The sequence below is a fragment of the Ursus americanus genome, chromosome 35, assembly GCF_024610735.1.
Source record: "Ursus americanus isolate L20-20 chromosome 35, mUrsAme1.1.p, whole genome shotgun sequence".
In the NCBI taxonomy this organism is placed as follows: domain Eukaryota; kingdom Metazoa; phylum Chordata; class Mammalia; order Carnivora; family Ursidae; genus Ursus; species Ursus americanus.
Genome location: NC_142161.1, coordinates 22096007 through 22108380, shown reverse-complemented (window position 1 = coordinate 22108380; position 12374 = coordinate 22096007).

Sequence of the window (12374 nt, the reverse complement as noted above, 5' to 3'; positions counted from 1 at the left end):
AAACAGCTTCTTTTGGATCTTAGTCTTTGTATTATTTTATTTATTTATTTATTTATTTATTTATTTATTTATTTATTTATTTATTTATTTATTACTGTGCTTCCCTTTCAGTGTTTTCCTCAGCAAAGCTTTTCTACTTCCAACCAAGCTTTCATGAAGTCTACTCACTTCCTTTCAGTAAATATGTGATAAGGTTTTAGAAAGCAGGTAATGACTTTGGGGGTAAGAACCAGCCATGGAAATAGGGCAGGAAGGTTGAAGAAAATAATGAGAGTTTTATAAATTAGGAAATGAGATTTTTTTCCTTCTCTTTTCCCTTACAGATGACCTGCGAACTTTTGATATGAGTGGCACATGTAGAAATATATGTTTATACTCTGTAAATCTGCATTGATGTTAAAAAATGCAATAGAATATTTCCTTGATGATGGTATAGGGGCTTGAGGGCATAACTAAGCATACTCTTCTCCCCTCTTAGCTATGAACCAACTGGGGACTGGACACAGGAAACAGGAATAAAAATATAGGTATTATGACTGCTAAATCTAATTTCTAGAATGCAGCTTAGACCAGAGTTCTCTTTTTCCTCCCCATGAACCTTGGAACCCATACTTGGTGAGAAGCCCGTAGAGCCAAGGCTTCCCTCACATGCCACTGGGAAGGATCAGAGAGCACAAGGGAGACCATGTATGAGCTGTCACTCTCAGTACCTTAGTTCTATTCAGTAGGAAAACACTGACCAACAGATGGCAGCCCGTCTCCAGTCTCAACAGTCAGGTGACCCCACTTGCTCTCTATGGCAGTAGGCATAGGAGAAAGGGCAAGAACGTCTCCAATATTTTGGAGAGGGTTAATGGCTCTAAAATATGAGTGGGTAAAAAATAGGGGTAGGAAATGCATTGTTCTTCTTACTAATGACATCTCTGTTAAAAATAAATAGGCACTCTTTTCATCTTTACAATTATGTATGGAAGTTAAGTTTCTAAACTTAAAATGCAATTTTATGACCCAGATACTTTAACATTTTTAGGTGTTATGAACATATAGTTGTTACTAATTCACCAAAAAACCAAATATTTTAAAAAATATTAACCAAGAGAGAGTTTTAAACTTAAAAATAGTCATCAATTGGGGGATCAGAGCAGAGAAATGATAACAGAGAGTAAGAAGTCTAGGAGCAGAGATATAAATGGAAAAAAAAAACATTAAAAAAAGAGACAAATACTCTGAGAAAAGGGCAGAAAAAGAAAGATAAAAAGCAACACAGTTTTTTAAATTTAATTTTTTAAATTTAATTTTTAGAGCACCTTTAGGTCCACAGCAAAACTGAGCAGAAGATTTTCCAATAACCCCTGCCTCTGTGTATGCACAGCTTCTCCCACTATTAACATCCCACACCAGAGTGGTACATTTGTCAAAGTCAATGAACCTACACTGACATATCACCCAAAGTCTATAGTTTACATTAGAATTCATTCCCGGCGTTGTACATTCTATGGGTTTGAACAAATGTGTAGTGACTTGTGTCCACCATTATAGTGTCATACAGAATAACTTCACTGCCCTAAACATTTTTGGTGCTCCACTGACTCTTCCTTCCCGCTCTGTTAATCCATGACAATCAGTCATTCTTTTACTATGTCTATAAATTTGCCTTTTCTAAACTGTCATACAATGAGAATCATGGAATATGTAGCCTTTTCAGATTGGTTTCTTTCACTTATTAATAAGCATTTAAGATTCTTCCATGTCTTTTCATGGCTTAATAGCTCATTTCTTCTTAGCATTGAATGATATTCCACTGTCTGAATGTACCACAGTTTATTCATTCACTTACTGAAGGACATACTGGTTGCTTCCAAGGTTTTGCAATTCTGAGTAAAGTTGCTATAAATGTCTGTGTGCAGGTTACTCTGTGAACATAAATTTTCAGCTCTTTTGGGCAAATATCAAGAAATGTGATTGCTCAATTGTATGGTAAGAGTGTATAGTTTTGTAAGAAAATGCCAAACTGTCTTCTAAAGTGGCTATACCATTTTACATTCACACTGACAATGACTAAGAGTTCCTGTTGCCCCACATCCTTGTCAGCATTTGATGTAGTCAGTGTTCTGAATTTTGGCCATTGTAATAGGTGTGTACTGGTATCTTGTTTTAATTTGCCTTTCCCTGATGAGAAATGATATGGAGGATTTTTTCTTATGATTATTTTCCATCTGTACATCTTCTTTGGTGAATCACCTGTTCAGATCTTTAACTCATTTTTAATCGAGTTGTTTGTTTCCTTTTGTTAAGTTTTTAGAGGTTTTTATATGTTTTGAATAACAATCCATTATCAGTTATGTCTTTTGAAAATATTTACTCCCAGTCTGCAGTTTGTCTTCTCATTCTCTTGACAAGTCTTTTGCCCAGCAGAAGTTTTTAATTTTAACGAAGTCCAGCTTATCGATTATTTCTTTCATGGGTCATACCTTTGAGGTCATATTTAAGAAGTCGTCACCACACCTGTGGTCATCTAGCTTTTCTCCTTGTTATCTTCCAGAAGGTTTTTAGTTTTGTATTTTACATTTAGGCCTATGAGTCATTTTGAGTTAATTTCTGTGCATAGATTCATTTTTTTTTTGCATGCAGATGTCTAGCTATTACAAAACTGTTTGTTTAAGAGACTGTCTCTGATCCTTTGTATTACCTTTGTTTCTTTGTCAAAGATAAGTTGATTATATTTATGGAAGTCTATTTCTGAGTTCTCTATTCTTTTCCATTGATCTACTTGTTTATTCTTTTACCAATACCCCATTGTCTTCATTACTATAGCTTTATAGAAAGTCTTAAAGTTGGGTAGCATTTGTCCTCCAAATTTGTTCTTCAATATTGTGTTGTCTATTCTAGGTCTTTTGCCTCTACATCCAGAGTTTAGATTAATTTTGTAAATATCCACAAAATAACTTGCTGGGATTTTGATGAGACTTGCATTGAATCTATAGATCAAGTTGGAGTGAACTGATAATCTTGACAATATTGAGTCTACTCAATATTGAGTCATCCATGAACATGAAATGTCTATTTATTATTTGATTTCCTTCATCATAGTTTTATAGTTTTCCTGATTAGATTGTGTACATATTTTGATAGATTTATACTTAAGTATAAATACCTAAGTATTTAATATTTTGGGAGTTAATGTAAATGGTACTGTTTTTTTAGATTTTGAATTCCATCTGTTCATTGCTGGTGTATAGGAAAGCAGTTGACCATTGTATATTAACTAAATACCCTGCGACCTTGCCATGATCTCTTATTAGTTCCAGGCTTATTTCATGTTGTTTTTTTTTTAAATCTCATCAGAATTTCAAAAGACTATAATGGAATGTATGGTAACACCAGGCTACTGGAATTTGAGAAAGAAATATAAGCAGCTTAGATGAGAATCATGAAGATAAATAAGAGCGTTTCACATGGGCAAAGAAAAGCTCTATTCATCTATCTATCATCTATCTATCATCTTTTCAGATGTCAAATGTGCACCTAGGAATGTAGAATTTAGCATACCAAAAATAAATATCTTCTGCATAGAGCCCCTTACTATTGACTAAGTGTCAACAAAGAAACACTTCTACTTCAAAAATAGTAATATATTGCCAGATTAGTTGAAGAATAAGCATCAGTGTAAGCATATCTTGAATTACCATGTATTTCCAGCTACTTCTACTCAAGGTGAGGTAGTCTTGAAAAATCCACACTGATTTGAAGTCCTGGATCAAACTTTAACCTAATGTCCCACTATGTGACATTGTGAAAGATATTTACCTCTTTGTGCCATAATTTCACCCAATTTAAAAGATGCAATTTACTAGACCATTTCACAGATTTCTTTCCACTCTTGAATGCTATGACTGTAGTTGGAGATAGAGGACCCAATCCAATGTATATTCTGGGCAACCCCAATTTTGATGCTTTTTGTTTTTAACAGTAGAAAATCAACTCATATATTTATATAATTTAATAAACACCTGCTACCTGGCTTTTTTTCTGGTGTCAGGTTATCAGGGAAGATATAATAATTAATTTATGTCATCCTAATATAAAGAATGTTTCTAGGATTATCAAGAATGCCAGAATTATAATGTGTGTGCATGTTCTCTTCCAGTAATACCAGATCTTTTTTATTAGTTTGTTAGTAACTGTCCATAGAGTCACATACTTTTGCTTTCCAATACATCATTAAAAAGTTTGGAAATATATTTGAAAATCTTTATTGAGCATAGTATGTGTTATATACCAAGCACAAGGGAGAGTAAAGGAAGGAGGTCAGTAAAAATATAAATAACACGTGTTTCTCAGTCCTAAAGGGTTTTTAGTTTGGTAGAGGAAGGCACATAAAAAATATATGTGAATGACTGTGGGAATTGCATGAGATGCCTTAATTAAAGCTGATTTGGGATATATCTGATCTCATGTTTCCAAAGTGGTACATTTGGGACCCCATGTGATTTAATCACCCTTGCTTGTGGTTAAGGGCATGCCTTTGAATCAGATGGGTTTAGGTTCTGCAGTACTATTTATTAGCTGTTTTACCTTGGGCAAGTTACTTATTGCTCTAATGTTCACCCTCCCCATTTGAAAAACGGGAATAATAGTAGTATATGTTTTTAAGTATTAATATAAAAATAAGATAATACTCAGTATTTAGTATAGTGTTAGCACATATGTGGTCAATGTATTTTAGAAATCACTTATAAATAATTATTACTATGTTGATAAATCTCATTGTAGTGAATAATGAATTCCAGAAAAATACCTCTGACTCTAGAAATGGAAAAACAGTTCAAATACCAGGGATCTTTTCTCCTTTCTATTTTTAAAAATTTTTATTTTTTTTAAAGACTTTAATTGAGACAGAGAGAAAAAGAGCATGAGTGGGGGAGAGGAGCAGAGAGAGAGTGGGAGAAGCAGACTCCCCATTGAGCAGGGAGCCTGACGTGGGGCTCAATTCCAGGACCTTGGGATCATGACCTGAGCCAAAAGCAGATGCTTAACTGACTGAGCCAGCCAGACACCCCTTCCTTTGTCTTTGATTCTTTGGTTTATATAACCATAAATTATCAAAAATAGTAATATTAATTGACAAAGAAGGGTTATAGACTGAGAAGTTAAATATCTTTTTAATTTATTTTTTATTTTTTATTTTAAGGCGCCTCCACACCCAATATGGGGCTTGAATTCATGACCCTGACATCAAGGGTCGCATACTTTAATGACTGAGCCAGCCAGGCACCCCAAGAAGTTAAACATTCTAACTTATTTTGTTCAAATGGCCTTATGTAGTCTAAGGTCTAATTTTAGTAGGAGAAATGAAATCATCTACTACAGAACACTATCCCTTTTACTACTAAATGATTTGTAAGTTGCCTTGCCAGGGGATCCTGGAATTGTATACTGATGCCTTTCTTTTTGCCTTTACATTAAGCTTGTGTAGACTAGAACTTAATTGCCTGGTTAAGAATAGAATATGCTAATTACTGATTCTGCTACAGACATTTAAAAACTCTTATCAACAATCTATAAAACAGATACTTCTCTAAAATTTTTATTTGCTTACTAAAAATTTAAATAAAACAGTTTATTTATTTTGCTATATAGCATTAAAGTGATGTAATAAGTAATTATTTATTGAATTTAACTGTAATCTTTGGCTTTTGTTATTGATTCAATTAATCGCTTACTCTTAACCATGAGGAAGTTCTACAGCATACAGCAACAATTGTAATTTACTCTAGCTATTTCTCACATTTTAATATGCATCTATTGATTTTGCTACTTAACCATTGTAAACACTAACAGTTTTCATCATTTAGAAGTTATAGCACCCTAGTCTGATAGTTAAATCTCAGGGAGGGTTGCTTCATTTGGGTGAGAAGCTTTTTATGCCTACATAAAAAGCATCATGACTTACTTTTACTTAAGGCTATTGGAGTTACGATAGATTAGGGAAACAGCATGAGATTATAAAGCACGTTGTGTATTCATGTATTCCTCATTTATACTCATTCAGGAGTAGAAAGTATTATCTGTCATTACAAGTTATTTTGAGTCTTTGAGTATATTATTAGTTTCAAATTTTCCATGATTACATCTTAGATATACAACAGGGAGAATATAATGATACTATTAAATGCACACTCTCTTTTCTAGTATCTGTCACTTAATGAAAAGCAAAAGCTTTTAAATCATTGCACTTAGCCTGAAGTGTAATGAAATGAAGTGTTCTCACTCCAACAGAAAGAATAATCAAAATCTATTAGACAATTAACATCTTTGGTTTTTGCTCCACTCCATACTCCATCATTATGACACCCATATCTTTATCCCTAAGTGGACTTGCAGCAGAAGCTGGGTCGAGGAGGCTGGTGAACTCTTGCTGGATTTTTTCACAGATCATGAACTGTAGAAGGTTTTGGGTGCAGTTTTATTGTCTGTATCGTATAGTTTTATCATCTTGCCTACTCTTCCTTAGAAGACTAACAACAATACCTTGGAGCGTGCAGTGTTTTGTTTGTGTAGACATGCTGGATCTAGTTCCTGAGGACATCTCTGTGTAGCAGGCTCTTGCACAGGTCTGGAGGAGGAATGATCATTCTGAATTAGAAGGATGTATTTTAAAACAGAGTGAAGTAGAGATTTGTCATTCTGTGGTTTGTATGGTAGGAGTAGAAGACCTGCATCAAAGGCACATGAATATATGCTTTTTCAACTAAATATGTCTTCATTTATCAATGAATGAAAAAAAAAACTTCAAATTTTTGCATATGACAAATTTTTTTGTTAAAGAAGAAAATCTGAGAGTTAAGGTACTTAAGTGAATCTAAATAAGTGACATAAAATTAATTAAAGCAAAATAGTTTTTTAAAATCTAGATGTCAAGATGTTTGTTTGTTTTGCTTAAATCCTTCATATACCTGCCTTGTGTTTTTTTTTATTTTAATGTTTTTTTATTATATTACGTTAGTCACCATACAGTACATCCCTGGTTTTTGATGTAAAGTTCCATGATTCATTAGTTGCATATAACACCCAGTGCACCATGCAATACGTGCCCTCCTTACTTCCCATCACCAGTCTATCCCATTCCCCCATCCCCCTCCCCTCTGAAGCCCTCAGTTTGTTTTCAGAGTCCATAGTCTCTCATGCTTCATTCCCCCTTCTGATTACCCCCCCCTTTCTTTATCCCTTTCTTCCCCTACCGATCTTATTTTTGTTGTTATGGTTTCTCTGACTATGTTAATAAATATTCAAAGTGAATGGTTTTATTCCTTTGTTAAGAAATACTGAAAATGAATGCATAATTTGAGGAATAAAACTTGAAATGATAAGAAACCAATTTTAAAACTGTTTAATAATTGTATCTACATGTGCCTAATTGCATTGTACAGACTGAATAAAGATTAGGTGAATGAATAAATATAAATACAAGACATGATTATAAGAATGACTATTAATCCTCTTATATTTTTTCAATTGTAGATGACATTTGTGTTGATTTACTTTGTGTATAATAAAATACTTCTCCTTGTTTTCAATTTTTATCTCTTGTACTACTTTAGAGATTTGTTGTTGGGTAGATCATGTATATTTACTCTACAAAATAAACATATCAGTTAGGTTGTACTATTTAATTGTAAGGTATTTTCTTTTTCAGATGCAGGGTGTATTTCTAAGAGACAAAAAGGAGAAATATTTGCCTTACACTTAAATTGTTTTGTCTTATTTTTATTGCATGACTGTTTGTAGAAAAATAGCTCAGTCATATTGATTTCTGATCACCTGTCTCAGGAAATGAAAGTAATGTTAAGTCTCTTTATTTCCTACTCTCTTCCCTCTTGAGTGATTATGGTTGAGAATCAATTTTTCTAATGGAAGGCTGCTTAATTTAATAGTTATTGAATATATCTGGGGAGACCAATTTCACAATTGCAAAAAGTGAAATGGGATCTTACTTGTCAGATTTGGAATTAAAACAATAAAGGTAGCCAGATAATCACACATGTTTTAGGAGACCTGGGAGTAAGGATGGATTTCCTGAAAATCATTGACTGGTGAATTATTGTAGGCATAATGCTGTTGAAGCCACAGTGGAGGCATCTTGGTGACTGCTTCTTTATATATTTTTATATCCTCTGTGTGTGTGTGTGTGTGTGTGTGTGTGTGTGTGTGTGTATTCTGTTTTGTTTTTCCTTTAGATATAAACATATCTAAGGACTTTTCCTGTTGTTGCTATTGAATTCCAGAAACGACATCTGGCACATGTCCTTCCAAACTTATATCTGATTGTATATATTGTATTCTCAATACCTAAAAATGGAATTGACTCACTATAGATATTCAATTTGAATTTGAATTTTTAAAATGAATGAGGAATTAATGAATAAATAAAAGGGATAACAGGTGAAAATCCATGCTAATTATGAACTACAGGTAGGGAAGTCTTCTCAGAAGAGGTAACACACAAGCAGGGTAAAATAAAGTGAAGCAGAGAGCTGTATGGGTATGTTGTAGACAAGTGTCTTTAGGCAGGAGGGACAGCAAAATCCTTTAGTCTCTAAGCAAAGACTTAATGGGGTGCTTGAGAAACAGCAAGGAGACAAAGAGAAAAGACAAAAATGACTGAAGGTGATATGGAAGATGTGGTCAGGGCCCAGGTGTTAGGGGCCCTGGAAGACTTTTAGTAAAAATCTTTGGGTCTTACTCTGGGTGAAATGAGAGACCATTAAAATGTGTTTAGCAGAGCAGTGACGTGGTTATTTTCTATTTTAGAGGAGCACTCTGGATGCTGTATGGATAATCAATGTAGAGGGTGCAAGAGGGAACGTGGGGCTGCCAGTCCAGAATCGCAGTAGTCAAGATCAAAGAGGATGACAGCTTGGACAGGAGATGAGATGCTAGGAAATGCATTTGGTGTAAAAAGAATTTGCTGACATGTGTGAAAGAAAGACAGGAATCAAAGAGGACTACAGGTTTGGGGCCTAAGCAAAAAGAGAATGATAATGTCATATCCAAAGTTAGGGATCCCTGACGTATGAGCAAGTGGTCAATAGAGGCTGCAGAATCAAGAGTTCTAGTGACATTTTAAGTTTGAATGGATTTATTAAGTTTGGAGAGGTTGTAGGCAGGTAGAGAAGATATATGGTCTGGTCCAGTGGAGATCGTGATTGCATGAGAGTCATTAGAAGAAATAGATAAGATCAGCAGAAGAATTGATGTACATAGAGAAGAGCTCAGAGGACTTGGGTTTGGGGTGGTGTAAATCTGTGTGTGTCAACTATACTCAAAAAAAGCTGTATCCTCCCCCAAATTAGTACTCTCTTTGTGTTTTTAACAATGAGCTGTCAAACTTTATTAATTTTAAATACTTCTTAAATTGTAACTGGACATATATAAGTATATATTCAATCTGGCAGTATTTCTAGTTCTTTTTTTTTTTTTCAAAGAAAATGCTCTCTATGGCTTTTTGAGAAATATAAAGTTGACTGTCTTACTACCAGTGTTTTTGGGGAGGGGGGCTGAGAGGGAAAGGCAGGTAGGAATTTCTTCTTTCTGTATCTTGACTTTAACTCCATGCTTTGAGTTTGGTATCTTTGCCCCACCCTCTTGTTCAGATACACACACATATGCACACGCTTACACATACTCACACTCACACACACACACACACCCACCCTCTTCTTACTGTCCAAACTCTGGTCTTCTGAGTACATATCTCTATCTCAACCTCTGTCTTTATCTCTCTCATCTCTATCTATCTTTATGTAAGTGTCCCTATTGATCCACATTTTTACTACTATTTATTAAGAATACATATGTAATATGAAATAAATAGATTAAATCATATTAATACAAACATATTGAATATATTAATATATTTGATTTTGGTCAATTGGAAGGGTGAGATTGAATCTCATTGTAGATTTAGTATACACTTCTCTGAATTGAAATAAGATGTGAATATTTTCATATGCCTACTAACTTTTTTTTTTTAAGTTTTAGGTAGTTAACATACAGTGCAGTATTGGTTTCTGGAGTAGAATTCAGTGATTGATCACTTACATATGACACCCAGTGCTCATCATAACAAGTGCTCTCCTTAATACCCATCACCCATCTAACCCATGCCCCACCCACCTCCCTCCATCAACCCTCAGCTTGCTCTCTATCTTTAAGAGTCTCTCTCTCTCTCTCGCTCTCTCTTTTTAAGATTTTATTTATTTGAGAGAGAGAGACAGAGCATGAGCGGGAGGTGAGGGGCAGAGGGAGAGGGAGAAGCAGACTCCCCACTGAGCAGGGAGCCTGATGCAGGACTTGATCCCAGGACCCTGGGATCATGAGCCAAAGGCAGACACTTAACCAACTGAGCCACCAAAGCACCCTCTTTAAGAGTGTCTTATGGCTTTTTCCCTCTCTCCTTTTTTTCATTTCCCCTTCCCATATATTCACCTATTTTATTTCTTAAATTCCACATATGAGTGAAATCATATATTTGTCTTTCTCTGACTGACTTATTTCACTTAGCATAATATACTCTAGCTCCATCCACGTCATTGCAAATGGCAAGATTTCAATTTTTTTTGATGCCTGAGTTATATTCCATTGTGTGTGGGTGTGTGTATATCTATATCATATGTATATATATGCCATCTCTTCTTTATCCATTTATTGGTCAAGGACATTTGGGCTCTCTCCATAGTTTGATAATGCTGCTATAAACATTGGGGTGCATATCCTTTTAAATCTTTATTTTTGTATCCTTTGGGTAAATACCTAACAGTTCAGTTGCTGGATTGTAGGGTAGTTCTATTTTTAACTTTTTGAGGAACCTCCATACTGTTCTCCAGAGTGGCTGCACTGATTTGCATCTCCACCAGCAGTGCAAGAGGGTTCCCCTTTCTCTGCATCCTCGTCAACACCTGTTGTTTCTTGTATTGTTAATTTTAGCCATTCTGACAAGTGTGAGGTGGTATCTCATCATGATTTTGATTTGTATTTCCCTGATGATGAGTGATGTTGAGCATCTTTTCATATGTCTGTTGGCCACCTGGGTGTCTTCTTTGGAAAAGTGTCTGTTCATGTCTTCTGTCCTTTGCTTATCAGGGTTATTTGTTTTTTGGGTGTTGAGTTGATAGGTTCTTTGTAGATTTTGGATATTACCCCGTTATCAGATATCGCATTTGCAAATATCATCTCCCATTCCACAGGCTGCCTTTTAGTTTTGTTGTTTCCTTTGCTGTGCAGAGGCTTTTTATCTTGATGAAGTCCCAATAGTTCATTTTTGCTTTTGTTTCCCTTGCCTGTGGTGACATGTCTAGTAAGAAGTTGCCACAGTCAAGGTCAAAGAGGTTTCTGCCTGTGTTCTCTTCTAAGATTTTGATGGTTTTCTGTCTCACATTTAGGTTTCATCCATCTTGAATTTATTTTTTGTGTATGGTGTAAGAAACTGGTCCAGTTTCATTCTACTGCATATTGGTGTCCAGTTTTGCCAACACCATTTGTTGAAGAGATCATCTTTTTCCCATTGCATATTCTTTCCTGCTTTGTCAAAGATTAGTTGACCATATAGTTGTGGGTCAATTTCTGGGTTCTCTGTTCCATTGATCAGTGTGTCTGTTTTTGTGCCAGTATCATACTGTCTTGATGATTACAGCTTTGTAATATAGCTTGAAATCTGGAATTGTGATGCCTCCAGTTTTGTTTTCTTTTTCAGAATTGCTTTGTCTATTCAAGGTCTTCTGTGGTTCCATACAAATTTTAAGATTGTTTGTTCTAGCTCTGTGAAAAATGCTTGTGGTATTTTGATAGGAATTGAATTATGTGTAGATTGCTTTGGGTAGTATAGACATTTTAACAATGTTCTTCCAATCCATGAGCATGGAATGATTGTCGATTTCTTTGTGTCCTCTTCAGTTTCTTTCATAAGTATTCTAGTTTTCAGAGTAGAGATCTTTTACTTCTTTAGTTAGGTTTATTCCCAGGTATCTTATTGTTTTTGGTACAATTGCAAATGGGATCGATTCCTTGATTTCTTTTTCTGCTGCTTCATTATTGGTGTATAGAAATGCAACAGATTTCTGCACATTTATTTTATATCCTGCTACTTTGCTGAATTCATATATGAGTTCTAGCAATTTTGGGTGGAGTCTTTTGGTTTTTCTACATAGAGTATCATGTCGTCTGCAAATAGTGAAAGTTTGACTTCTTCCTTGCCAATTGGATGCCTTTTATTTCTTTTTGTTGTCTGATTGCTGAGGCTAAAACTTCCAGTACTATGTTAAATAGTAATGGTGTGAGTGTACATCCTTGTCTTTTTCCTGACCATAGGGGGAAGG